This window comes from Macaca mulatta, chromosome 7 (assembly GCF_049350105.2).
Source record: "Macaca mulatta isolate MMU2019108-1 chromosome 7, T2T-MMU8v2.0, whole genome shotgun sequence".
Lineage (NCBI taxonomy): Eukaryota > Metazoa > Chordata > Mammalia > Primates > Cercopithecidae > Macaca > Macaca mulatta.
Genome location: NC_133412.1, coordinates 94,004,236 through 94,029,140, shown reverse-complemented (window position 1 = coordinate 94,029,140; position 24,905 = coordinate 94,004,236). Strand labels below are relative to the sequence as shown.

Here is a 24,905-nt window from a genome sequence, read left to right as displayed (position 1 = left end):
AAACAGCAAGTAGGAAAGATTAAATTTAGGGTACTTTTAGGAAAATTGCCTAAAGATGAAGCTGAGAGTGATGGTAAAATCTTTTAAGACACAAATGTATTTATGATAAATAAGGGATCTGAGAAATTAACTGCATAAAGATACCTGCATAAAGAAGACGCAACAGTACTCTGTCAATGTGACAATTATTCTTGGCTTTCAAATCTTCATAAAGCTATTCAGCTGCCTGTGATACATCTGATTGAAGTGAAAATTCCATTCCATCCTTAATAAAATTTTCTTTCATAGGGTTTGTTTTATCTCTGCCTAGTCATACCACCTCTTTTATTTTTATTTTATTTTATTTTTTTTGAGACGGAGTCTCGCTCTGTCGCCCAGGCTGGAGTGCAGTGGCCGGATCTCAGCTCACTGCAAGCTCCGCCTCCCGGGTTCACGCCATTCTCCTGCCTCAGCCTCCCGAGTAGCTGGGACTACAGGAGCCCGCCACCTCGCCCGGCTAATTTTTTTTGTATTTTTAGTAGAGACGGGGTTTCACCGTGTTAGCCAGGATGGTCTCGATCTCCTGACCTCGTGATCCGCCCGTCTCGGCCTCCCAAAGAGCTGTGATTACAGGCGTGAGCCACCGCGCCCGGCCACCAGCTCTTTTAATAAAGCCTCAGAACATTTCTGAATGTTAACTGTGAGGCGAGTTACATCTGAAGTAAATGTTTATTCATCCTAGAAGAAGCAGATTTCAGGTCTACTTGGGGAAATTCCGCAAACATAATGGCACAGGAAAGCCGAACACGAAGGAAGAGGAAAAGACGTGTCATTCAAATACTAACCAAAATAGGCCGGGTGCGGTGGCTCACATCTGTAATCCCAACACTTTGGGAGGCAGAGGTGGGCGGATCACCTGAGGTCAGGAATTCAAGACCAGCCTGGCCAACATGGCAAACCCCGTCTCTACTAAAAATACAAAAATTAGTCAGGCGTGATGGTACAAGCCTGTAATCCCAGCTATTCGGGACGCTGAGACAAGAGAATCACTTGAACCCAGGAGGCGGAGGTTGCAGTGAGCTGAGATCGCACCACTGCACTCCAGCCTGGAGACAGAGCAAGACTCCCTCTAAAAACAAAAACAAACAAACAAACAAACAAACAAACCTAACCAAAATAAAGCTAGTGTAGCAATATTAACATAAGACAAAATATAACTTATCATGAAAATCATTAATAAGAAATCAGTAAGAGACAGACCTCTGGCATGACAGCATAAGGCGCTCTGCTGACCTTGTCTTCATTGAAACTGACAAAAAATATTTAAATGGCTGGGCACAGTGGCTCATGCCTGTAATCCCGGCACTTTGGGAGGCTGTGGGCGGATTGCTTGAGGCCAGGAGTTCGAGACCAGCCTGGCCAACATGGCGAAACCCCATCTCTACTAAAAATACAAAAATTAGCAGGGCGTGGTGGCACACACCTGTAATCCCAGATACTCCAGAGGCTGAGGCAGGAGAATCACCTGAACCTGGGAGGCAGAGGTTGCAGTGAGGAAAGATAGTGCCATTGCACTCCAGCCTGGGAGACAGAGTGAGACTTCACCTCATAAATACAAATTAAAAAAAAAAGAAAATTATTAAACACACACACACACACACACGAGTCACATGAAGCCTCTGGAAATGGTCCTAAGAGTAAGCAGGAAGTGAACAACTATCTACTTGAGAAAATGTACACAAGTTTGGTAAGAAAGGTGAGAGTTTGTGGTATTTGAAATAAGACTGCTCTAGAGAGGAATATTTGATTCCTGACTACTGCAGCCAAGAACACATGCCTCTCTCTCCTCTTCATTTCCAGCCAGTGCTGAACCCTGACTTCCCATCAAAAATTCACTCAGAATAGACCAAAGACTTACGTGTAAGAACAAAAAGTGTAAAACTCTAGAAGAAAACATTTAGAAGGTAAATATTCATGACCTTGAATTTGGCAAAGAATTCTCAGATATGATACCAGGAGCATGAGCAACAAACGAAAATACAGGTAAATTGGACTTCATCAAAATGAAAACCTTTGTGCTTCAAAAGACACTATCAAGAAAGTGAAAGACAACTCATGTAATGGGAGAAATATTTGTAAATCATCTATATCTGATGAGTGACTTGTATCTAGAATATATAAGAAACTCTTATAAGTCAATAACAGAAAAACATATAACCCAATTTTAAATGGGCAAAGGATCTGAATAGATATTCCTTCAAATAAGACACAAAAATAGCAAACAAAACAAAACAAAACCACACGAAAAGATGCTTGACATCACTAGTCATTAGGAGCAAGAGTGAAATACCGCTTCATAGCAACTAGGACGGCTAGAATAAAAGAGTCAGAAAAGAATAAGTGTTGGTGAGGATGTGGAGAAATTGGAACCCTCTTACACTGGCAGTGGGAATGTAAAATTATGCAGCTGCTTTGAAAAACAGTCTGGCAGTATCTCGAATGATTAAACAGAGTTAGGATATGACCCAGCAATTCCACTCCTAGGTATATACCCAAGAGAAATGAAAACACACACAAGGAAACTTGGGCATAAACATTTATGGCAGCGTTATTCATATTAGCCAGAAGGATAAAACATCCCAAAGGTCCATCAACTGAAGAATGGATAAACAAGATATAGTATATCCATACAACAGAAAGCTATCTGGCCATAAAAAGAATGCAACACTGATCCATGCTACAACATGGATGAACCTTGAAAACAGTATGCAAAGGGAAAGAAACCAGCCACAAAAGACCACAGACTTTATGATTTCATTCAAATGAATGTCCAGAACAGGGAAATCTATACAGACAGAAAGTAGATTAGTGTTTCTTTCAGGCTGAGGTGGGAGTAGGGACAGAGGGATAGGAAAGTTACAGCTAAAGGGTATGGCGTTTCTCTTTCATGTGATAAAAACGTTCTAAAACTGGCTGTGGTGATGGTTGCACATATATGTAAATATATTTTAAACACCATTTCTTAAAAAATTTTTTCTTTCCATCCACTTTGAGTTAATCTAAAAACCATTGTTTTGTACATTTCAAACATGTGAATTGCATGGTATATGAATTATACCTCAAAGCTGTTTTTACTTTTCTTAAAATTTTTATTTTAGGTTCAGGGATACATGAGTTTGTTATATTGGTAAACTCGTGTCATGGGGTTCTTTTCTACAGATTATTTAGTAACCTAGGTACTAAGCCTAGTACCCAATAGTTATTTTTTCTGATCCTCTTCCTATTCCCATCCTCCACCCTCAAGTAGGCCCCAGTGTCTGTTGTTCTTCTCTTTGTGTCCTTGTGTTCTCATCATTTAGCTCCTACTTATAAGTGAGAACATGTGGTGTTTGGTTTTCTGTTCCTGTGTTACTTTGCCAAGGATGATGGCCGCCAGTTCCATCTGTGTTCTAGCAAAGGATATAATCTCATTTTTTTAATGGCTGCACAGTATTCCATGGTGTATATGTACCACATTTTCTTTTTCCAGTCTACCATTGATGGCATTTAGGTTGATTCCATGTCTTTGCTATTGTGAACAGTGCTGCAATGAATATATGCATGCTTGTGTCTTTATTGTAGAACAATTTATATTCTTTTGGGTATATACCCAGTAATGGGATTGCTGGGTCAAATGGTTGTCCTGTTTTTAGCTCTTTGTGGAATAGCCACACTGCTTTCCACAATGGTTGAACTAACTTACACACCTAACAACAGTGTATAGCCATTCCCTTTTCTCCACAACCTTGAAAGCATCTGTTATTTTTTGACTTTTTAATAATAACCACTCTGATTGATGTGAGATGGTATCTCATTATGGTTTTGATCTGCATTTCTCTAATGATCAGTGATATTAAGCATTTTTTCATATGCTTTTTGGCTACATGTCTTCTTTTGAAATGTGTCTGTTCATGTCCTTTTCCCACTTTTTAATGGGGCTGTTTGTTTTTTTCTTGTAAATTTAAGATCTTTATAGATGGTGGGTATTAGACTTTTGTCAGATGCATAGTTTGCAAATATTTTCTCCAATTATGTAGGTTGTCTGTCTACTCTTTTGATAGTTTCTTTTACTGTGCAGAAGTTTTTACCTTTTTTTGTTTGTTTGTTTGTTTGTTTTGAGACAGAGTCACGCCCTGTCACCCAGGCAGGAGTGTAGTGGCACAATCACGGCTCACTGCAACCTCCACCTCCTGGGTTCAAGTGATTCTCCTGCCTCAGCCTCCCAAGTAGCTGGGACTACAGGTGCCTGCCACCACACCTGGCTAATTTGTTTGTATTTTTTTTTTTTTTTTTTTTTTGAGACGGAGTCTCGCTATGTCGCCCAGGGTGGAGTGCAGTGGCCGGATCTCAGCTCACTGCAAGCTCCGCCTCCCGGGTTTTTACGCCATTCTCCTGCCTCAGCCTCCCGAGTAGCTGGGACTACAGGCGCCCACCACCTCGCCCGGCTAGTTTTTTGTATTTTTTAGTAGAGACGGGGTTTCACCGTGTTAGCCAGGATGGTCTCGAACTCCTGACCTCGTGATCCGCCCGTCTCGGCCTCCCAAAGTGCTGGGATTACAGGCTTGAGCCACCGCGCCCGGCCATGTTTGTATTTTTAGTAGAGACAGGGTTTCACCATGTTGGCCAGGCTGGCCTCAAACTCCTGACCTCAGGTGATCTGCCCACCTTGGCCTCCCAAAGTGCTGGGATTATAGGCATGAGCCACCACACCTGTCCTGCCGTTACCTTTAATTAGATCCGTTTGTCAGTTTTTTCAATTTTTTTTTTTAAGAGATAGGGTCTTGCTATGTTGGCCAGGTTGGTCTTGAACTCCTGGCCTCAAGTTATCCTCCTAATTTGGCCTCCGAAAGTGCTGGGACTACAGGCATGAGCCAGCAGGCCCAGCCTCTGTCAGTTTTTGCTGTGATTGCTGTTGGTATCTTTGTCATGAAATCTTTGTCCATTCTTATGTCCACAATGGTATTGCCTAGTTGTCTTCTAGTGTTTTTATAGTTTTGGGTTTTACATTTAAGTCTTTAATCCATCTTGAGTTAATTTTTGTATATGCTGTAAGGAAGGGGTCCAGTTTCAGTCTTTAGCATATGACTAGTCAGTCAGTCAGTTATCCCAGCACAATTTATTAAATAGGGAATCCTTTCCCCATTGCTTGTTTTTATCAGGTTTGTTGAAGATCAGATGCTTCTAGGTGTGTGGCCTTATTTCTGAGCTCTCTATTCTGTTCCATTGGTCTGTGTGTCTGTTTTTATATCAGTACCATGCTGTTTTGGTTACCATAGCCCTGTAAGTATACTTTGAAATTGGGGAACATAATGCTTCCAGCTTTGTTTTTTTTTTGTTCGTTTGTTTTGTTTTTTGCTTAGAATTACCTTGGATACTTGGGCTCTTTTTTGGTTCCATATGAATTTTAAAATAATTTTTTCTTGTTCTGTGAAAAATGTCATTGTCAGTTTTATAGGAATAGCATTGAATCTGTAAATTGCTTTGGGCCGTATGGCCATTTTAATGATATTGATTCTTCCTGTACATGGGCATGGAATGCTTTTCCATTGTTTATGTCATCTCTGATTTCCTTGAACAGTGTTTTGTAATTGTCATTGTAGAGATCTTTCACCTTCCTGGTTAGCTGTATTACTAGGTATTTTATTCTTTTCGTGGCAGTTGTGAATGGGATTGCATTCCTGATTTGGCTCTTGGTTTTGCTGTTGTTGATGTATAGGAGTGTAGTAATTTTTACACATTGAGTTTGTATCCTGAGACTTTGCTGAAGTTGTTTATTAGCTGAAGGAGCTTTTGGGCCAAGACTGTGGGGTTTTCTAGATATAGAATAATGTCATCTACAAACAAAGATACTTTGACTTCCTCCCTTCTTATTTGAATGCCCTTTATTTCTTTCAGTTATCTGATTGCTCTGGCCAGGACTTCCAATACTGTGTTGAATAGGAGTGGTGAGAGAGGGTATTCTTGTCTTGTGCTGGTTTCCAAGGAGAATGCTTCCTGCTTTTGCCAATTCAGCAAGATACTGGCTGAGGGTTTGTCATATGTGGCTCTTATTATTTTGAGTTATGTTCCTTCAATATCTAGTTCATTGAGAGTTTTTAGCATGAAGGGACGTTGAATTTTATCAAAAGCCTTTTCTGCATCTATTGAGATAATCATGTGATTTTTGTCTTTAGTTCTGTTTATGTGATTATTCACATTTATTCATTTATATCAATACATGTGTATGTAGGGATAAAGCCTACTTCATTGTGATGGATTATCTTTCTGGCGTGCTGCTGGATTCAATTTGCAAGTATTTTGTTGAGGATTTTTGCATCAATGTTCATCAAGGATATTGGCCTGAAGTTTTCTTTTATTGTGGTGTCTCTGCCAGGTTTTGGTATCAGGATGATGCTGGTCTTATAAAATGAGTTGGAGAGGAGTCTCCCCTCAATTTTTTGGGATAGTTTCAGTAGGAGTGATACTAGTTCTTCTTTGTATATCTAGTAGAATTTGGCTGTGAATGCATCTAGTTCGGTGCCTTTTTTGTTTGGTAGACTATTTATTACTCACTCAGTTTTGGAGATTGTTATTGGTTTGTTCAGGGAATCAATTTCTTCTTGGCTCAGTCTTGCAAGGGTATATGTATCCAGGAATTTATCCACGTCTTCTAGGTTTTCTAGTTTGAAGAAGAAAAGAGGTGTTCACAGTAGTCTCTGATGGTTATTTGTATTTCTGTGGGATCAGTGATAGCATCTCTTGCTGTTTCTGATTTTGTTTATTTGGATCTTCTCTCTTTATTGTCTAGCTAGTGGCCTATTTATGTTATTATTATTGTTATTTTAAAAAAACCCAACTCTTGCATTTGTTGATCTTTTGAATGGGTTTTTTCATGTCTCAGTCTCCTTCAGCTCAGCTTTGATTTTAGTTACTTCTTGTCTGCTTTTTTTTTTTTTTTTTTTTTTGAGACGGAGTCTCACTCTGTCGTGCAGTGGCCGAATCTCAGCTCACTGCAAGCTCCGCCTCCCGGGTTTACACCATTCTCCTGCCTCAGCCTCCTGAGTAGCTGGGACTACAGGCGCCCGCCACCTCGTCCGGGTAGTTTTTTGGTACTTTTTTTTTTTTTTTTCAGTAGAGACGGGGTTTCACCGTGTTCGTCAGGATGGTCTCGATCTCCTGACCTTGTGATCTGCCCATCTCGGCCTCCCAAAGTGCTGGGATTACAGGCTTGAGCCACCGCGCCCGGCCTAGTTATTTCTTGTCTTCTGCTAGCTTTGGGGTTGGTTTGCTCTCGCTTCTCCAGTTCTTTTTGTTGTAATGTTAGGTTGTTAATTTGAGATCTTTCTAACTTTTACTTGGGGAGTTCAGTGCTATAAATTTTCCTCTTAACACTGCCTTAGCTGTGTCCGAGAGATTCTGGTATGTTGTATCTTTGTTCTCATTAGTTTCAAAGAACTTGATTTCTGCTGTGATTTTTTTACTTACACAAAAGCCACTGAGGACTTTTAATTTCCACATAATTGCATGGTTTTAGGTGATTTTTTTTAAAGTCTTGATTTCTATTTTTATTGCTGTGTGGTCTGAGAGTGTGTTTAGTATGATTTTGGTTCTTTTACATTTGCAGAGAATTGTTTTATGTTCAATTGTGTGATCAATTTTAGAGTATGTGCCATGTGGTGATGAGAACAAGGTATATTCTGTTGTTTTTGCGTGGAGAGTTCTGTAGCAGTCAATCAGATCCATTTGGTCCAATGTTGTGTTCAGGTACTGAATATCTTTGTTAACTTTCTGCCTCGAAATTGGTCTAATACTGTCAGTGGCATGTTGAAGTCTCCCACTACTATTGTGTGGGAGTCTAAGTCGCTTTGTAGGTCTCTAAGACCTTGCTTTATGAATCTGTGTGCTCCTGTGTTGGGTGGATATATATTTAGGATAGTTAGGTCTTCTTGTTGGAAGTGAACCCTTTATTGATTGATATGGTTTGGTTCTGAATCCCCACCCAAATCTCATCTTGAATTGTAGTTCCCAGAATCCCCACGTTTCACAGGAGGAACCCGGTGGGAGGTAATGGAATCTTGGGAGTGGTTTCCCCCATGCTGTTCTCATGATAGTGAGTTCTCATTAGATCTGATGGTTTTATAAGTGTCTGGCATTTCCCCTGCTGGGACTCATTCTGTCCCCTGCCACTTTGTGAAGAGGTGTCTTCTGCCATGATTGTAAGTTTCCTGAGGCCTCCCCAGCAATGCTGCAGAACTGTGAGTCAATTAAACCTCTTTTCTTTATAAATTACCCAGTCTCAGGTATTTCTTCATAGCAGCATGAGAATGGACTAATACACTGATGTAATGCCCCTTCTTTGTCTTGTTTTTTGATCTTTATTGGTTTAAAGTCTGTTTTGTCTGAAATTAGGATTGCAACCCCTGCTTTTTTCTTATTTCCATTTGCTTGGTAGATTTTTCTTCATTCCTTTATTTTGAGCCTATGGGTGTCACTGTGTGTGATATGGGTCTCTTGAAGAGAGCCTACCATTGGGTCTTGCTATTTTGTCCAGCTTGTCACTCTGCCTTTTTAAATGGGGCATTTAGCTCATTTGCATTCAAGGTTAGTATTGATATGTGTGGATTTGATCCTGTCATTGTGTTGTAAGCTGGTTATTATGCCAGCTTGTTTGTGTGGTTGCATTATAGTGTCACTGGTCTGTGTATCTGGGTGTATTTTTGGATTGGCTGGTAGTGGTTTTTCCTTCTCATATTTAGTGCTCCTTTCAAGATCTCTTGTAAGGCAGGCCTAGTGGTAATAAACTCCCTTAGCATTTGCTTATCTGAAAAGGATCTTATTTCTCCTTCACTGACAAGGCTTAGTTTGATTGGATATGAAATTCTTGGTTTTAAGATTTTTTTTTAAGGGTGTTGTATATAGGTCCCCAATCTCTTCTGGCTTATAGATGTCTGCTGTTAGCCTGATGGGGTTCCCTTTGTAGATGACCTGTCCTTTCTTTCTAGCTGCCTTTAACATCCTTTCTTTCATTTGGACCTTAGAAAATCTGACAATTATGTGTCTTGGGGACAGTATTTTTGTGTAGAATCTTGCAAGGATTCTCTGTATTTCCTGAATTTGACTGTTGGCCTCTCTAGCAAGGTTGGAAAAGTTTTCATGGACAGTATCTTGAAATATGTTTTCCAAGTTGTTTGCTTTATTCCTGCCCTTTTCAAGGGTGCCCGTGAGTTATACATTTGGTCTGTTTGCATAATCCTATATTTCTCAGAGGTTTTGTTCATTCATTTTCATTCTTTTTTCTTGATTTTTGTCTGACTGTCTTATTTCAGAAAGCCAGTCTTCAAGTTCTGAGACTCTTTCCTCAGCATGATCTGCTGTTAATACTTGTGATTGCATTGTGAAATTCTTTTAGTGTGTTTTTCAGCTCTATCAGATCAGTTAAGTTCTTTTTTATACTGGCTATTTTGTCTGTCAGCTCCCGTATTGTTTTATTGTGATTCTTAGTTTCTTGGATTGGGTTTTGCTGTTTTCCTGAATCTTGATGATCTTCATTCCTATCCACATTCTGAATTCTATTTCTTGTCATTTCAGCCAACTCAGCCTGGTTAAAAACCCTTGTTCAAGAACTAGTGCGATCATTTGGAGGACATAAGACACTATGACCATTTGCGTTGCCAGAGTTCTTGCGTTGGTCATTTTTTATCTCTGCATTTGGGTGTTTCTTTAGCTGTGGTGTAGAATGAGTACAGAAAATTGACTTCTTTTCTGGATATTTTCACGGGTCTGAGGCTTTGTGCGGGGTTATTCTTTGTAGCTGACTTATCTTCGGTTTCACAGAGGGGTAGGTTAGTGAGGTATTTTTGGTGTTGAAGCTTTGGGGTGTGATCCGGTAGGTGGCACTCAGATGTAGTGGTCAGTTGGTAGGCTCTTGCTCAGTCCTGTGGCTCCCCTATATTTCCTCACAGTTGCAGCCATGCTCCCTCTCAATGCTCTGAAAATGTGCCCTCCTCTCCCACTTGAGTGCTGCCTGTAGATTGTGGCTTGACACTCCCAGACTTCCCACTGCAGCTCTAGGGTATTCTTAGGGTTTATGTTTCCTCCCCAACTTGGAGACGTCAGAGGAATGAACTTTAGCAGTGGTTGTGGCTGAAAGTCTTTCCCTTATCTCCTGGGAGCCCTACCCCAGAGAGACACAGGTCAGCAATCACTTAGTGCAATCAGCCCTGAATGGGGCTATGGGCCCAAGCTGAGGGTTCCCTGCTGGGTGATAAGTGGAGAGGGGGAGGTGAGGGGTAGGTGGGACCCATGGGAGACAGACTGGCCTCCTCTCCTTGGGTAGACTGCTGCTTGATGGAAGTGTGGATAAGGTACTTAAGGTCTTTGCTCCTTCATTAGTCTCAGGGTAGCAAGGGCAGTTCCACTGCAGAGACAGTGGTAGAGGGGCTTTCATTTGCCCCTGAGGGCTTCACCTCTGAGGAATGTGGAGCCGCTGTTACTGGGAGTGTTCAGCCAGTGGGGTGGGGCAGCTGAACTGCTGGCATAAGCTTGGAGCTCTGCTTGGGGATCGGGGGTCAAGAGCTTGCTTGGAAGAGAGACTGGTCTCCTCTTCATATGGTTACTGTGGTGTGTAGCTCAGGTATAGCCCTCAGGCTCTTTGTTTCTTCCCCAGACCAAGGGCAGCAGGGATGCAACTGCTGCTGTGGTAGTGGCAGAGTGGCAGTTGGATGCCTCTGGGGAAAACCCTGGGCCACTTCCGACGGGTATAATCAACTGTGGGTGGGACAACTGTTCTGCAGTCATGAGCTGGGGGCCCTGCCTAGTGAAGAGTAGGGGCCAGGGGTTCCCAGGGAAGAGGGACTGGACTCTTCTCTGTACTGTGGCTGTGGCGTGCTGGAGGTGCCAGTGTAGTGACTAGGCCCCTTGTTCCTTCCCCAGCCCAAGGGCTGTTAGGGTTGTACCACTTTAACTGCAGTAGTGGAGGGGTTGTGGGTTGACTCTGGGATTTCCTCCTTGGAGAAATGCTGGGCTGCCTCTGTGATTGAAGTGGTCAGGCGCGAGTAGGTTGGTTGTGCTGGAGTTCCAGGTTGGGTGGCCCTGCTCAGTGAGGAGAAGTAAGGACTGGGACCTGGGTGGAGAACAGTCCAGTCACTTTTCTGCAAGGTGGGTGCTCTGTGCTGGGGGTTTGGACCAGCCTCCGGTCCCCACAGACTCTCCTGGGCCTGGAGACAGTAAGGATAAAGGCTGCAAGACAGTAAAGATGGCAACCCGCCCTTCCCACTGCGAGCTCTGTCTCAGGAAGTTTCAGAGCTGCTACTGGCCTGATAGCCCCAGTGAGGGGGTGGCTGGAAACCCCGGCCAGGAGGACCCACCCAGTGAGGAGTTATGGGATTGAGACTCACATTGCAAACAGTCTAGCCACTTTTCTGTTGGGCTGCTGTAATATGCTCGGGGTCCGTCCCAGTCCCTAGTTACCTCATAGTTTTTAGTACCTGAACAACAGAGATGGTGGCCCACGCCTCCCTCTGGGAGCTCTGTCCCATGGGGGTTTGGAATTGCTGCCAGCTGGCAAACACCTGAGGGGGTGGATGGAGACCTCGGTCAGGAGGTTCTGCCAGTGAAGACAAATGGGATCCAGAACCCGCATGAAAAAGCAGCCTGGCCATCTCTCCGTAGAGCTGCTGTGCCGTGCCAGGGGACTGCTCCAGTCCCTACTCATCTTGGACTTCCCAGAATCAGATGGCAACAATAGCTAAGGCTGTGAGACAGCAAATATGGTGGCCTGCCACTCCCTCTGGGAGCTCCATCTCAGGAAGATGTAATGCTGCTACTGTGGCTGGTTGGAGTTCCAAGTCAGTGGGTCTTCTCCTGTGACGTGCCATGGAAGTAGGGCCTGCACACCATTGCTGCTCAGTCCCCTAGATTCAGCCCCTTTCCTAGAGATATGTACAGGGGTCTAGCCTTCTTTTTTTTTTCAGACACAGTCTCACTCTTGTCCCCCAAGCTGGAGTGCAATGGCACAATCTTGGCTCACTGAAACCTCTGCCTCCCGGGTTCAAGCGGTTCTCCTGCCTCAGCCTCCTGAGTAGCTGGGATTATGGGCACCTGCTACCACGCCCGGCTAATTTTTGTATTTTTAGTAGAGATGGGGTTTCACCATATTGGCCAGGCTGGCCTCGAACTCCTGACCTCAGGTGGTCTGCCTGCCTTGGCCTCCCAAAGTGCTGGGATTACAGACGTGAGGCACTGTATCCGGCTGGGTCTAGCCTTCTTGGACAGAGTTGCAGCTGCTTTTGTTTGGGAAGCCCAGATATCTGAAGCTCCTGGGGCTCCATGTGTGCCTGAGTGGCTGCTGTGCTGGGACTCCACATAGCTCTGAGTGTCAGACCACAGGCCCTGGTGGAGTGAGTTCACAAGAGGATCTCCTGACCTGAGGTTTGCCAAGATCTTTGAGAGAAGCATGAGTCCCCAGGATTGCTCACTCACTTACTCACCACTTCCCTGGGTGGGGGCAGCTCCCCTGGCTCCATGTTGCTCCCAGGTGGACAGTTGTCCTGCCTTCCTTTTCTCCATCCTCCCTGGGTCGAGTTGTTTTCTTGACGAGTCCTAACGCATGTACCTGGATGTTTCAGTTGAAGATGCTGTATTTACTTGCCCCTTCTTTTCTCCCAGTGGGAGCAACATGAACTAGCTGCTTATAGTCAGCCGTCTTGGCTAGCCCCGCTTCAAAGCTATTTAAAAAAAAATAAATCAGAAATAACATCACTTATTTATCCAAATTAATGATATACCAAAATGATACAATCACGAATGTTTTGCACCTAGCAACATAGCCTCTAAATACAAAAAGCAAAAATGAACAGAACTTGAGGGAGAAATTTATAATCCAAAGTCATTGGAAGATTTTAATATTTTTCTATCTGAAATGGACTTGTTAAAAATTTGGTAGGGTAGAACATTTCATCTTTCAATTAAGAAGATATACCTTTACCTATTTTATATGTATAACTGCATATACCTATATCAGAACTGAGTAGAGAGACCATGTATTAAACCACAAATTTCAGAATTAATATCACAAGACCCTCTTCTCATGTTGCTATTCTGTCAGAGGCAAGTGTACTGTTTGCTTACTCTTTTTAGTAAATCCAAGTTTTTTTTTTTCAAGTTTGGCTGCTCTGCTAGAATCTCCTCTCCCTTTTGCAATAGGTTAGGTCCCAAGGCCATGGTGTTTCTATCCAGGAGCACCTGCAGCTATTTTCTCATAAGGTCCTACAGAAGGGGTCCCCAACCCCTGGGCCACAGACTGGTACTGTAGAACCAGGCTACACAGCAGGAGGTGAGTGGTGGGTAAGCAAGTGAAGCTTCATCTGTATTTACGACCATTCCACATCACCTCCATTACTGCCTGAGTTCTGCCTTCTGTCAGATCAGTGGTGACATTAGATTATCACAGGAGCTGGAACACTATTGCGAACTGTGCAGGCAAGGAATCTAGGTTGCATGCACCTTGCGAGAATCTAATTAATGCCTGATGATCTGAGGTGGAACAGTTTCATCCTGAAACTATCCTGCCACTTCCCTCCCTTTACCCCAGTCTGTGGAAAAATTGTCTTCCACGAAACCAGTCCCTGGTACCAAAAACATTGGAGGCTGCTGTCCTACAGCTCCCTGGACTTTGTAGTCTTCACAACTCCTCTCCTACTCAATTACTTATGAGTGATAAGGGTAAATTTTTATTCCTTCCAGAGGAGTCTACTGCAGCAGATATAAATTAAATTTTTTTCAATAGGTCATCATTGATTACTAATGGATTATCCTGTTATTATTTCCCTACAGAGAATTTTTGGCTAGTAAAATTTTATCTTCAGGTTTCACTTTGTTCTTTTTTCTATCTCTTCCAGTCTCAGAAATTCCCCATCCTCACTTTGGGAGAGGGGTTAATTTGATCTGTCGGTAATATTTTAATTCAAACTCATCTTCTTGATCTTTCTCACTTTTCTATAGCTATTATTTTTGTTCCCTGCTGGTCATTCCTCTCCGATAAGAAACAGTAAACTTTTTAGAGCAGTTATTCAAACTATTCTGAGGGGTCCTTGTGAGTTACACAGGGACTTTTTCATGTCCCACCTATGAGGAAGAAAAAAAATGGAAAGAGGCTCCTATTTCTGTTATTTTGCATAGACGGGTGCCCTTTCCTTTTATCTGAGGAAAGACATGGTTTCTCAAAAATCTGAAAAACGCTGCCTTTTTAAAAAACCATAACCCTCACAACATTTTAGGATTTCGTAATTAATCATGTAGAAAATTACCAGCAAATAACTCTTAGATTTACATAGAAGTTAAAATCTAAAGAATGGTGTATATTTGGTTCCAAAAAACCATAGAAAGAACTTTTATTTTTAAAAAACAAATTCCTGGCTCTTGGCCTTGGATCATACTTTATGAATCACTGTCTTAGAAGACAAAAGCAAAATTCTGAGGTGACAGTTAAGAAGAAAGGGAACTTCAGTTGCTTGGACAACTGAAGTCTTGTAATTTAGGTGGCACAATGTCTAAAGATACCTTCATTTTATGTATTTAAGGAATAATATTTTTCATTCCTCTCATAGCTGGAGACCAAACTCCTTTTAAAATGGGTCTCTCACTGTATATCTATAACTCTCATCATAGAGACCCTTCTTAAAAGGAGTTTAGTTTCCAGCTGTGAGAACAAATGCCTGGGGCCTGTGGATGAGGGAGGCATAGGGAAGAAGCTCTATGTATACCCTCCTCCCTGGGATACCACAGTGAGAGCACATTTGGATATGAAGGGCAGGCAGCCAAGGAAAGCAGCCAGTGAGATTCCTTGAGCAACAGTGATCCCAAATAATTGTTCTTAAACAGTAGGCTGCCTTGCCCAAGGTTCACAGGAGAAGCTTGTTATACGTGCAGATTCCAGGTCCCAACCCACAGAAAATTTGATCCAATAGGTCTATAGCTTGGCCCCAAAGCCTGGTGATTCTGAATGAGACAGGAGGTCTCTGAACCTCACTCTGAGAAACACTAAACCATGGGGTACTTGCAGGAGCACACGGATCTTCCTGAGCCACATATACATGTCTTTTCCCAGCTTGCTAGACTTGTCTGTGTCCTGGGAAATCAGCCTGTGGGTAGGATGGTCATCCTGGACACGCTCTTCCCTCCAGAAGACTTATCTGTGGTTCACAATTTCCAGAAATCTGGGTTACTACCTGATGATAATCTAACACCAGAGCATTTCCTCCTTCAAAGTTGCTTCAGATGGCCTTCAGCAAACCATGTAATTCTAGCAAAGCGCCTGGCTTGATGTCAGAGCTGCTGCTGTGGGGGTCAGAACACAAGTCTTCCATAGAAACACAACGAAGACAAAGCCAGACTCATTGTGTTCATAGACTGAGTCTGGGGATCAGAGCCTGCCGCTGGCTTTCGTCTCTCACATTGTCAGAGGTGCGGGGCAGCCCCACTCCCTGTGAGCTCCTCACGCTGATCTTGTGCTGGCGGGAGCCACCCCAGAGCCACCTTTTCCCCTGGCAGCCCAGCAGCTCACCACTGGGGAGGAGGATGCATTCACTGATTAAAGTTTAAAAGGCAGGTGAGGAAGTGGGACTAATTAGCCCCACGAAGGCCCATTAAAGTGTTTGAAAAGTTACTAGCATCTCTGAGAGTCTACCCATGAGGAAACAAGGGGCTGGGAAACTGGGAATGAGGGGAATAGATCCACACAGATCCCTGCAAATATGCTGAGCACTCGCCCCAAAACACTACTCCACCTTCACCCTAAACTTAACTCTTACGTGATTATCTGTATTTCCTCGACACTGGAAAACCAGGTTTTTCTTTTTTCTGTGCCAGTTACCCAATGTACATTTGTGCTGTAGATGAGAGCTGAGGACCTTCCTGCCCTTCAAGATTATAGTAAAGTTAGAGGCATGTTATGTGGTTCCCAAATATTTGGGAACTTTCTAGGTATCTTTCTGTTATTGATTTCTAATGTAAAAGTATATAGTCAGAAAATACATTGTGTATGACTTGATACTTTTGAATTTATTGAGATTTACTTTAAGGCCCAGAATAGGACCCATCTTGGTGAATGTTCTATGTCCACTTGAAAGGAAACTATCTTCTGTTTTGTCGAGTGGAGTGTTCCATCTGTAACTGCCAATTAGGTCAAGTTGGTTGGTATTGTCGTCCAAGTCTTTCTAATCTGCTGTTAATCTCATCCAGAGTATGTTTTCATATCAGACATTGTAGGTTTCATCTACAGAAGTTTGTTTTCAGTCTCTTTTTATATCTTCTTGTCTTTGCTTATTTTTTGTACATATGGAATACAATTATAATAACTGTTTTAATGTGCTTCTGTACTAACTCTAACGTCTGTGTCATTTCTGGGTCAGTTTCAGTTGGTCGATTATTTTTCTTTTCATGGGTCATGTTTTCCTGTCTCTTTACAAATCTAAATAATCTTTTTTCAGATGCTAGAGATTGTGAATATTATCTTGTTGAGTGGTGGATATTTTTATAATCCTATAAGTGTCTTTGGTTCTGGAACGCAGTTAAAATTATTTGGCAACAGTCTGAGCCTTTTGGTCTTGCCTTCACGATTTGTTAGGCAGGTCCACAGCAGGGTCATTCTAGGGCTAATTATTCCGCAATACTGAGGAAATAACTTCTGGAACACCCAAACCCCCATGAGTTATGAGCTTTTCCTGTCCAGCTGGTAGAACCGGCACTGTAATTGGCCCTCTGTAAGCACTGGGCAATGTTGCCTCTGGTATTTTCAGGTTGTTCCTTCCCTGTCCTTGGGTAGTTTCTCCATATGATGTACTCACCCCTACTCTTTTTTTTTTTTTTAACCAAAAAACATTTTTTTTTTCATTTCAAAAAGTATTTAGAACACATAAAACAAGGCAACATTTATTCTTTTTTCTCATCTTCTGGTATGGGATCTGTTGGTGACTCCTCCACTGTTGCGCTGTTGCTCTCCGAGCCAGTGTTACTATCACTGTTTCCTTCCTCTGTCATACTGTCGATCCCCTCCTGCCCACTCTCCTTGTCTTAAGGAGTAGATGTGCTTTCTTCACCATTCTGTTGGCTCTCTGTCATTTCTTCAAGGTATGTCTCCTCTGTCTCCATTGGAATGTTGGAGAAACATGCCCCTGTTTCTCCACCTTGTTGGAATGGAATCATTCCTGCTGACAGTTGACCTTTTTATTTATTAGGAGAATTCAGCTAAATGTATTATGTAGAAATGATTGACCAGTTAATTGTTACATATAACATGTGGATTATGGTCTGAGTACCTTTAGGAACCTCATTCACACTAGGAAGGGGCACTCTGTTGGAGAATTTTAGTGTTTGAAGAGAACTTGGTATAAAGTAAAAATGTAGCCAGTTAAACTGTGGAGTAAAAGAACATAGACATACCTGACCAGACAAAAGCTTTACAAATGTTAGGAGACAGGAAGTAAATAAAGTAGAAAACTTAGAGGTGCTTAGCTTGGTCTGCCGCCTCCTCCCTTTCCTCCTGCCTTTTCCGGGCCTGTTCCTCTGCCTGTGCAATCTCAGCTGCAATTTTCTCCATATCCACTTCTACCTTCAGATCGCACAACCTTTTAAGTTATTGCTAAATGAATCTGTGCGTTCCAGGAATTTCCTCCTCTTCCTCTGGTATTGTTCCTCTATTAGAAGAAGTTCAGCTTCTAGTTTTCACTGATGAACCATTAAGGACTGGATCTGTCGTTTGAGGACCTGCATTCTAGCAGTTGTGACAACTGACCAAATGTCTAGCACCACACTGTCACTAAGGATTTCATTGACGAGGCTGTGGTTTCTCTGGAAACAGGCAGTGGCTGTATGCGTCATTGAAAAGCCATCATTCATAATCACCTGGATCTTCAGCAGCCTGAATGCTCATGTAAGGTTCTCCTTTCTCTATGCGAGACCATCTCTGTTGACTTTCTTCCTCTAAAGCAGCTTCTGCACAACTTTTTGCATTTATGTAAGCAAGGTACACGGGGGAATTATGACAGGCCTTCATAGATTCATTGTACTCTATCTTTTCTGCTTTGTATTCGTTTAAATATTCTTGTTTTTCTTCATCAGTGAGATCTCGCCACGTGCCACCAATCATCTTGCCAATCTCCCACAACTTGAGGTCAGGGTTGGAAGCCGTGACTTGGTCCCAGACCTTTCTGCTGTACCTCATGTAGGATATCGGCAGCTTATCTGGTGGCTTTGGTGGTTTTGGAATCATAATACCAGAGGATGCCTGACCCGGCTGTTGGCACCCGGGTTCGCTCCCAGCCTGTAGTTGTTGTGGGCGAGATGACTGTATGGACTGTATCGCACAAACGCTGGTGTGCTGGGCATTTGTTTTGCAGGAGCTGGGGTGGGAGGTGGGGCATAAGGTGGTCTTTTTGACATTTTAGAAGATTAAATTCTCAGTTCCTAAGAATGAATCTGAGACACTGCAGGCAGAAAAAGCACCCGCAGCTCCGGCTTCGCTTCCCTTTGTCCTCTCATCACTACTCTTATGAATACTTGAGAGAGGGCCCTCTGGGGTTCTCCCTTTATGGAAATTTCTCTGTCTAGTACTCTGTCATAGGAACATTGGCCCCATAGATCTTTCCAAAGTACCAGCTCCTTCTCAAGTCAGAGTGTCCTCCAGGATCCATCTCAGTCCGCCCTCTCTGCCCTGTGGTCTGGAAACTCTCCAAAGGCAGTAAGCTGGGGCAACTGTTGTGTTCACCTCATTTGTTTCCCACCTTTTGGGGTCATTGTCTTTCACTGTGTCATGTCTGATATCCCAAAAACTGTTTTATGTATTTTTAAGTTATTTTCTTTTTAATTTTTGATGTGGTTTTAGGTAGGGGGGTAAATTTGGTCCCCATGACTCCGTCTTGGCCGGAAGTTAAAGTCTCCCGTAGGTAAATTCGATTATAAGATTTCTCTTTTCTTCTCTTTCTCTTTATCATTTTTCTCCCTTCACTCCTCTTTTTTTATTTTCTCCTCCAGGCCTTCTTAAGAAACCCAAACAGAGGCCGGGCGCAGTGGCTCATGCCTGTAATCCCAGCACGTTGGGAGGCCAAGGTGGGCGGATCACCTGAGCTCAGGAGTTGAAGACCAGCCTGGCCAACATGGTGAAACCCTGTCTCTACTAAAAATACAAAAATTAGCCGGGCGTGGTGGCACATGCTTGTAATCCCAGCTACTCAGGAGGCTGAGGCAGGAGAATCGCTTGAGCCCGGGAAGTAGAGGTTGCAGTGAGCTGAGATCATGCCACTGCACTCCAGTCTGGCTGACAGAGCAAGACTCTGCCTCAAAACAAAAAAAAAAAAAAGAAAAAAAAAAGTGAGAAAAAAAAAAAAAAAAAAAGAAAGAAACCCAAACACAAATATTTTTCCTTGTCTCACTTTGGGCTTTTTTTTTTTGTTTAAGTTCAGTTCCTACCTATGTTCATGCCCTTTTGGCTACATCTTCAACTCCAAGTTTATATAAACTCAAGAATAATGATAGCTAATATTTACTATGATCAACTGTGATCTATTATGCTAAATCTTTCGCAAACATGGCGATTCTTCTGACTGACACTCTTGTGGCTAACAGTTCTTCACAATCCTATGCATACATGCCATTGCCACCATCAAGAGATAGAGTCTATTTTCTTTCCCCCTTGCATCTGTGCTGCCCATTTGACTTTCTTTGACCAGTAGAATGCAGCGCAAGTGACACTGGTGACTTCTGTAGATGAAAATTACAATGTCTGATGTGAAAACGCACACTGGATGAGATTAACAGCAGATTTAGAAAGGATGTAGTAGACTTCAACAACAATATCCACCAATTTGACCTAATTGGTTGTTATAGAGCTAATTGGAAAGTTATAGATAAAACATTCCACTCAACATTTCAAGTTGAAATAGAACATTCAAGTGGACATAGAACATTCACCAAGACAGATCATATTCTGGGCCTTAAAATAAGTCTCAATAAATTTGAAAGTATCAAGTCATACAAAGTGTATTCTCTGACCACATGCTATTAAATTAAAAATGAATAACAGAAAATCCCTAGAAAATTCCCAAATATTTGGAAACTACATAAGATGCCTCTGATTTTATTATAATCTTGAAGAGTTCCAGAGTCCAGCCTTAAGATGCTTGGAAGCTTCTATATCTCTCTTTGAGCCCTGAGCCACCATGTGATGAAAAGTCTGATAATTCTGCTGAAGATACTATGAAGGGAAAGGTCTAGCTTGCCTCCAGCTATTCCAGCCCCTCACGCTGAAGCATGTGAGTGAAGCCATACTGAACCATCCAGCCCTAATTGAGGCTCTAGATGACTGTAGCCACATGAATAAATTCAGGTGACATCAGCAGTCTAACCACTCAGCTGAGCCCAGCCAAGATTACAGATATTTGAGCAAATATGTGATTGGTTTAAAACGTTAAGTTTTAGGGTGCTTTGTTAAGCAGTAATAAGAAATATTTATTGTGGGGATCATTACATATGTTGTCTTATTAAATTCAGTCTTAGCAGGTATGTGAGGCAGGTACTATTATCATCCACATTTTACAGGTGAGAAAACTGAGTATTAGCAAAGTTAATAAACTTTCTAGATGTTACCTAGCTAACAAATTGTTAAGCAGGGATTTGACAACAAGTTGTCCGATTTCAAAACTGTACTGTACATTAAAGTTATAATGGTATTCCATATGTACAAAAAATGTAAAGACAGGAAGATATAAAAAGAGACTGAAAACAAACTTCTGTAGATGAAACCTACAATGTCTGATATGAAAACATACTCTGGATGAGATTAACAGCAGATTAGAAAGACTTGGACGACAATACCAACCAACTTGACCTAATTGGCAGTTACAGATGGAACACTCCACTCGACAAAACAGAAGATAGTTTCCTTTCAAGTGGACATAGAACATTCACCAAGATGGGTCCTATTCTGGGCCTTAAAGTAAATCTCAATAAATTCAAAAGTATCAAGTCATACACAATGTATTTTCTGACTATATACTTTTACATTAGAAATCAATAACAGAAAGATACCTAGAAAGTTCCCAAATATTTGGGAACCACATAACATGCCTCTAACTTTACTATAATCTTGAAGGGCAGGAAGGTCCTCAGCTCTCATCTACAGCACAAATGTACATTGGGTAACTGGCACAGAAAAAAGAAAAACCTGGTTTTCCAGTGTCGAGGAAATACAGATAATCACGTAAGAGTTAAGTTTAGGGTGAAGGTGGAGTAGTGTTTTGGGGCGAGTGCTCAGCATATTTGCAGGGATCTGTGTGGATCTATTCCCCTCATTCCCAGTTTCCCAGCCCCTTGTTTCCTCATGGGTAGACTCTCAGAGATGCTAGTAACTTTTCAAACACTTTAATGGGCCTTCGTGGGGCTAATTAGTCCCACTTCCTCACCTGCCTTTTAAACTTTAATCAGTGAATGCATCCTCCTCCCCAGTGGTGAGCTGCTGGGCTGCCAGGGGAAAAGGTGGCTCTGGGGTGGCTCCCACCAGCACAAGATCAGTGTGAGGAGCTCGCAGGGAGTGGGGCTGCCCCGCACCTCTGACAACGTGAGAGACTAAAGCCAGTGGCAGGCTCTGATCCCCAGACTCAGTCTATGAACACAACGAGTCTGGCTTTGTCTTCGTTGTGCTTCTATGGAAGACTTGCGTTCTGACCCCCACAGCAGCAGCTCTGACATCAAGCCAGGCGCTTTGCTAGAATTACATGGTTTGCTGAAGGCCATCTGAAGCAACTTTGAAGGAGGAAATGCTCTGGTGTTAGATTATCATCAGGTAGTAACCCAGATTTCTGGAAATTGTGAACCACAGATATGTCTTCTGGAGGGAAGAGCGTGTCCAGGATGACCATCCTACCCACAGGCTGATTTCCCAGGACACAGACAAGTCTAGCAAGCTGGGAAGAGACATGTATATGTGGCTCAGGAAGATCCGTGTGCTCCTGCAAGTACCCCATGGTTTAGTGTTTCTCAGAGTGAGGTTCAGAGACCTCCTGTCTCATTCAGAATCACCAGGCTTTGGGGCCAAGCTATAGACCTATTGGATCAAATTTTCTGTGGGTTGGGACCTGGAATCTGCACGTATAACAAGCTTCTCCTGTGAACCTTGGGCAAGGCAGCCTACTGTTTAAGAACAATTATTTGGGATCACTGTTGCTCAAGGAGTCTCACTGGCTGCTTTCCTTGGCTGCCTGCCCTTCATATCCAAGTGTGCTCTCACTGTGGTATCCCAGGGAGGAGGGTATACATAGAGCTTCTTCCCTATGCCTCCCTCATCCACAGGCCCCAGGCATTTGCTCTCATTCTTATGCACTCCACTCCATAATCCATTCCGATATGATAAGATCACCTTCAAGTTTTCCTCCTACATTTCATTCACAGGTACAAACTACAGCCAATAGAAATAGTGGTAATTGCAGCATCCTTTGAACAACTGTCAGAGATGCCCATTTCTCCATAATCCTTTCCCTGAGGCACTCTAAATTCTGAAGAATTTTGAATTTAGTGCAGATTGGAGAAGAGAGATGAAAGAGGAAAGGGGAGCAGAAGAGGGAGAGAGTGGGTTTAAAGCAAGTGATAAATCTGGAGGCTCTGACCAGCTATCCACTGTATTACCCAACACCCTACCCCATCCCATCCCACCACTCCATCCCAGGGTACACTTCCTGCCTCATCCACATTGTCCTGAGCATTGCACACATTCCTGTTTTTCTCTTCTTTTGTTCTTTTAATCAGAGAGATACTTGCAGACCTGTTACCTAAATTGAAACAGCCCACCAAAGAAAGAAGATGGGAAGCTGGGTCTCAAAATTCTACTCCACTCTTAATGACCACCTTTCTATTTTCTTTTTTTTTTTTTTTTTTTTTTTTTTTTTTGAGACGGAGTCTCGCTCTGTCGCCCAGGCTGGAGTGCAGTGGCGCGATCTCGGCTCACTGCAAGCTCCGCCTCCCGGGTTCATGCCATTCTCCTGCCTCAGCCTCCCGAGAAGCTGGGACTACAGGCGCCCGCCACCTCGCTCGGCTAGTTTTTTGTATTTTTTAGTAGAGGCAGGGTTTCACTGTGTTAGCCAGGATGGTCTCGATCTCCTGACCTCGTGATCCGCCCATCTCGGCCTCCCAAAGTGCTGGGATTACAGGCTTGAGCCACCGTGCCCGGCCTCTATTTTCTTAAAGTGCCTGCAAATTATTTCCACTCTGGGAATTTTACAGTCATTTATCTGAATTCCTCTAATTTGCCTTGAAGTCGAATTGGCCTTTGTCACCAATGGCACCAAAGACATTTGCAACCCAAATCTAGGGCTGCCCACATTCTACAATAGTGGGATTTATTATACAATGGCAGCTGTTAGATTAAGGATAGCTGAATGTTACATCTAAGTGACTTGAAATGAGTCACATAATTGCATTCCACGTGCTCTAAAAGCAATTGCTAACGTTCTGTGTTCAAATTTGCACTTATATTTTGTGTCTCAATTTTATTAGGGCGTGTTACCTCTTTGGGCATTTCTAAAAGCTTTTTTCTTGTCACTAGTCACAGTATTCTATCAACACAAATAGTGCCTCATTCCCTGCCTGACAACTAAATTTAGTTATACATATGTCCAGAATCTTCTCCTGCCCAGTTTGTTTGATGATTCTGGAAATTATGCCATTGGAATTAGTCAGAATCTTTGCCTGCTCAATCCAGCTCTTTCCTCTTCCAAATTCTTCCAACACTTTTCACAGGTGTGTTATTCACTTACTCTCCTCAGGGCAGGAGGAGGCAGCTCACTTTTGACCTTTTTTGTCTTACTCAGCCACATCTGTTGGCTTCAAAGTCTTTGTAACTGAGAGTCTTCACCCAAGAGCACGGGGTGCTTAACTGGCTCAGCGCCCAGAGGTAACTTGGGAAGACATGTGGTAGAGGAGCCAATGGGGCAGAGGAGAGCGTGGTGTTTAGGTGATGCATTCATAGCCTTATTCACTCTCTAAATAGAAAAGACATTTTCACAAAGCCTCACTCACTTCGTTCCTTCCCTGCTGGCCGCAACATCCCCTGAGTCCAGGGTAATTTTGTTCTCTGGAAATGATGGTCAGCTTTGTGGATGATGAAGAGACTCTCCTGTTGATGGAGGATCCCACATGCAGTCTTATACCACCTTCACCCCTCCACACTCTCAGCCCTTGTTACCTTAATTACTCACGTTATTGCCTGGCTAGTGCTGATTTCACAGAGCCAATTTTATAGCTGACCCAATGAGCCATCTACAGCCTCTCTGAAGGCCTGTTTAGTAACGCTTACATAACACGTATGTCTCTGTCGATACTGTTAGGTGGTAGGTTGCTTGCTAAGCTTTGTTGTGGGTTCATCTTATTTATCATGTTTATTTGGGTTTTGGGTCTATCTTCTTAGTGAGAATGCTCATAGCTAACCTTCTTTGAACTTCCTCAAAGTGCTCGAATTTGTTCAAGTTCTCTGCATGAAATAACTCATTGAATTTTTATAATAATCTTTAGAGACAGGTGCTATTATCCTTATTTCACAGATGGAAAAATGGAAACTCAGAAAGGTAAAGTAACATTCCCGAGATTACACAGCTAGTTAATGGCAAAGTCCCAACTTTGAACCTTGGCAGTCTGACACTGCAGTATGTGTGGCTTAAACACAAAATATACTGTCTATAGAATATAAGCTTCCCGAGGTCAGGCACTCTTGAAATCCTGATAGGGAGAACACAGAGCTTAGCATATGGAAAACTATGAATATATACTTGGTAAGTGACTGTTTCATTACTTAGAATTTTTAAGATCCTCGAGACCAATTGTGGATATTTCTCTTATATTTTCCACTGCTGCTCAAGTAATGCTTA

The 24,905-nt window shown here is 42.6% G+C and overlaps 1 pseudogene; it reads right to left on the bottom strand.

The window, feature by feature from the left end:
• Positions 1 to 16,926: 16,926 nt before the first annotated feature.
• Positions 16,927 to 18,524, bottom strand: LOC706311 (SWI/SNF-related matrix-associated actin-dependent regulator of chromatin subfamily E member 1-like; annotated as a pseudogene).
• Positions 18,525 to 24,905: the final 6,381 nt, after the last annotated feature.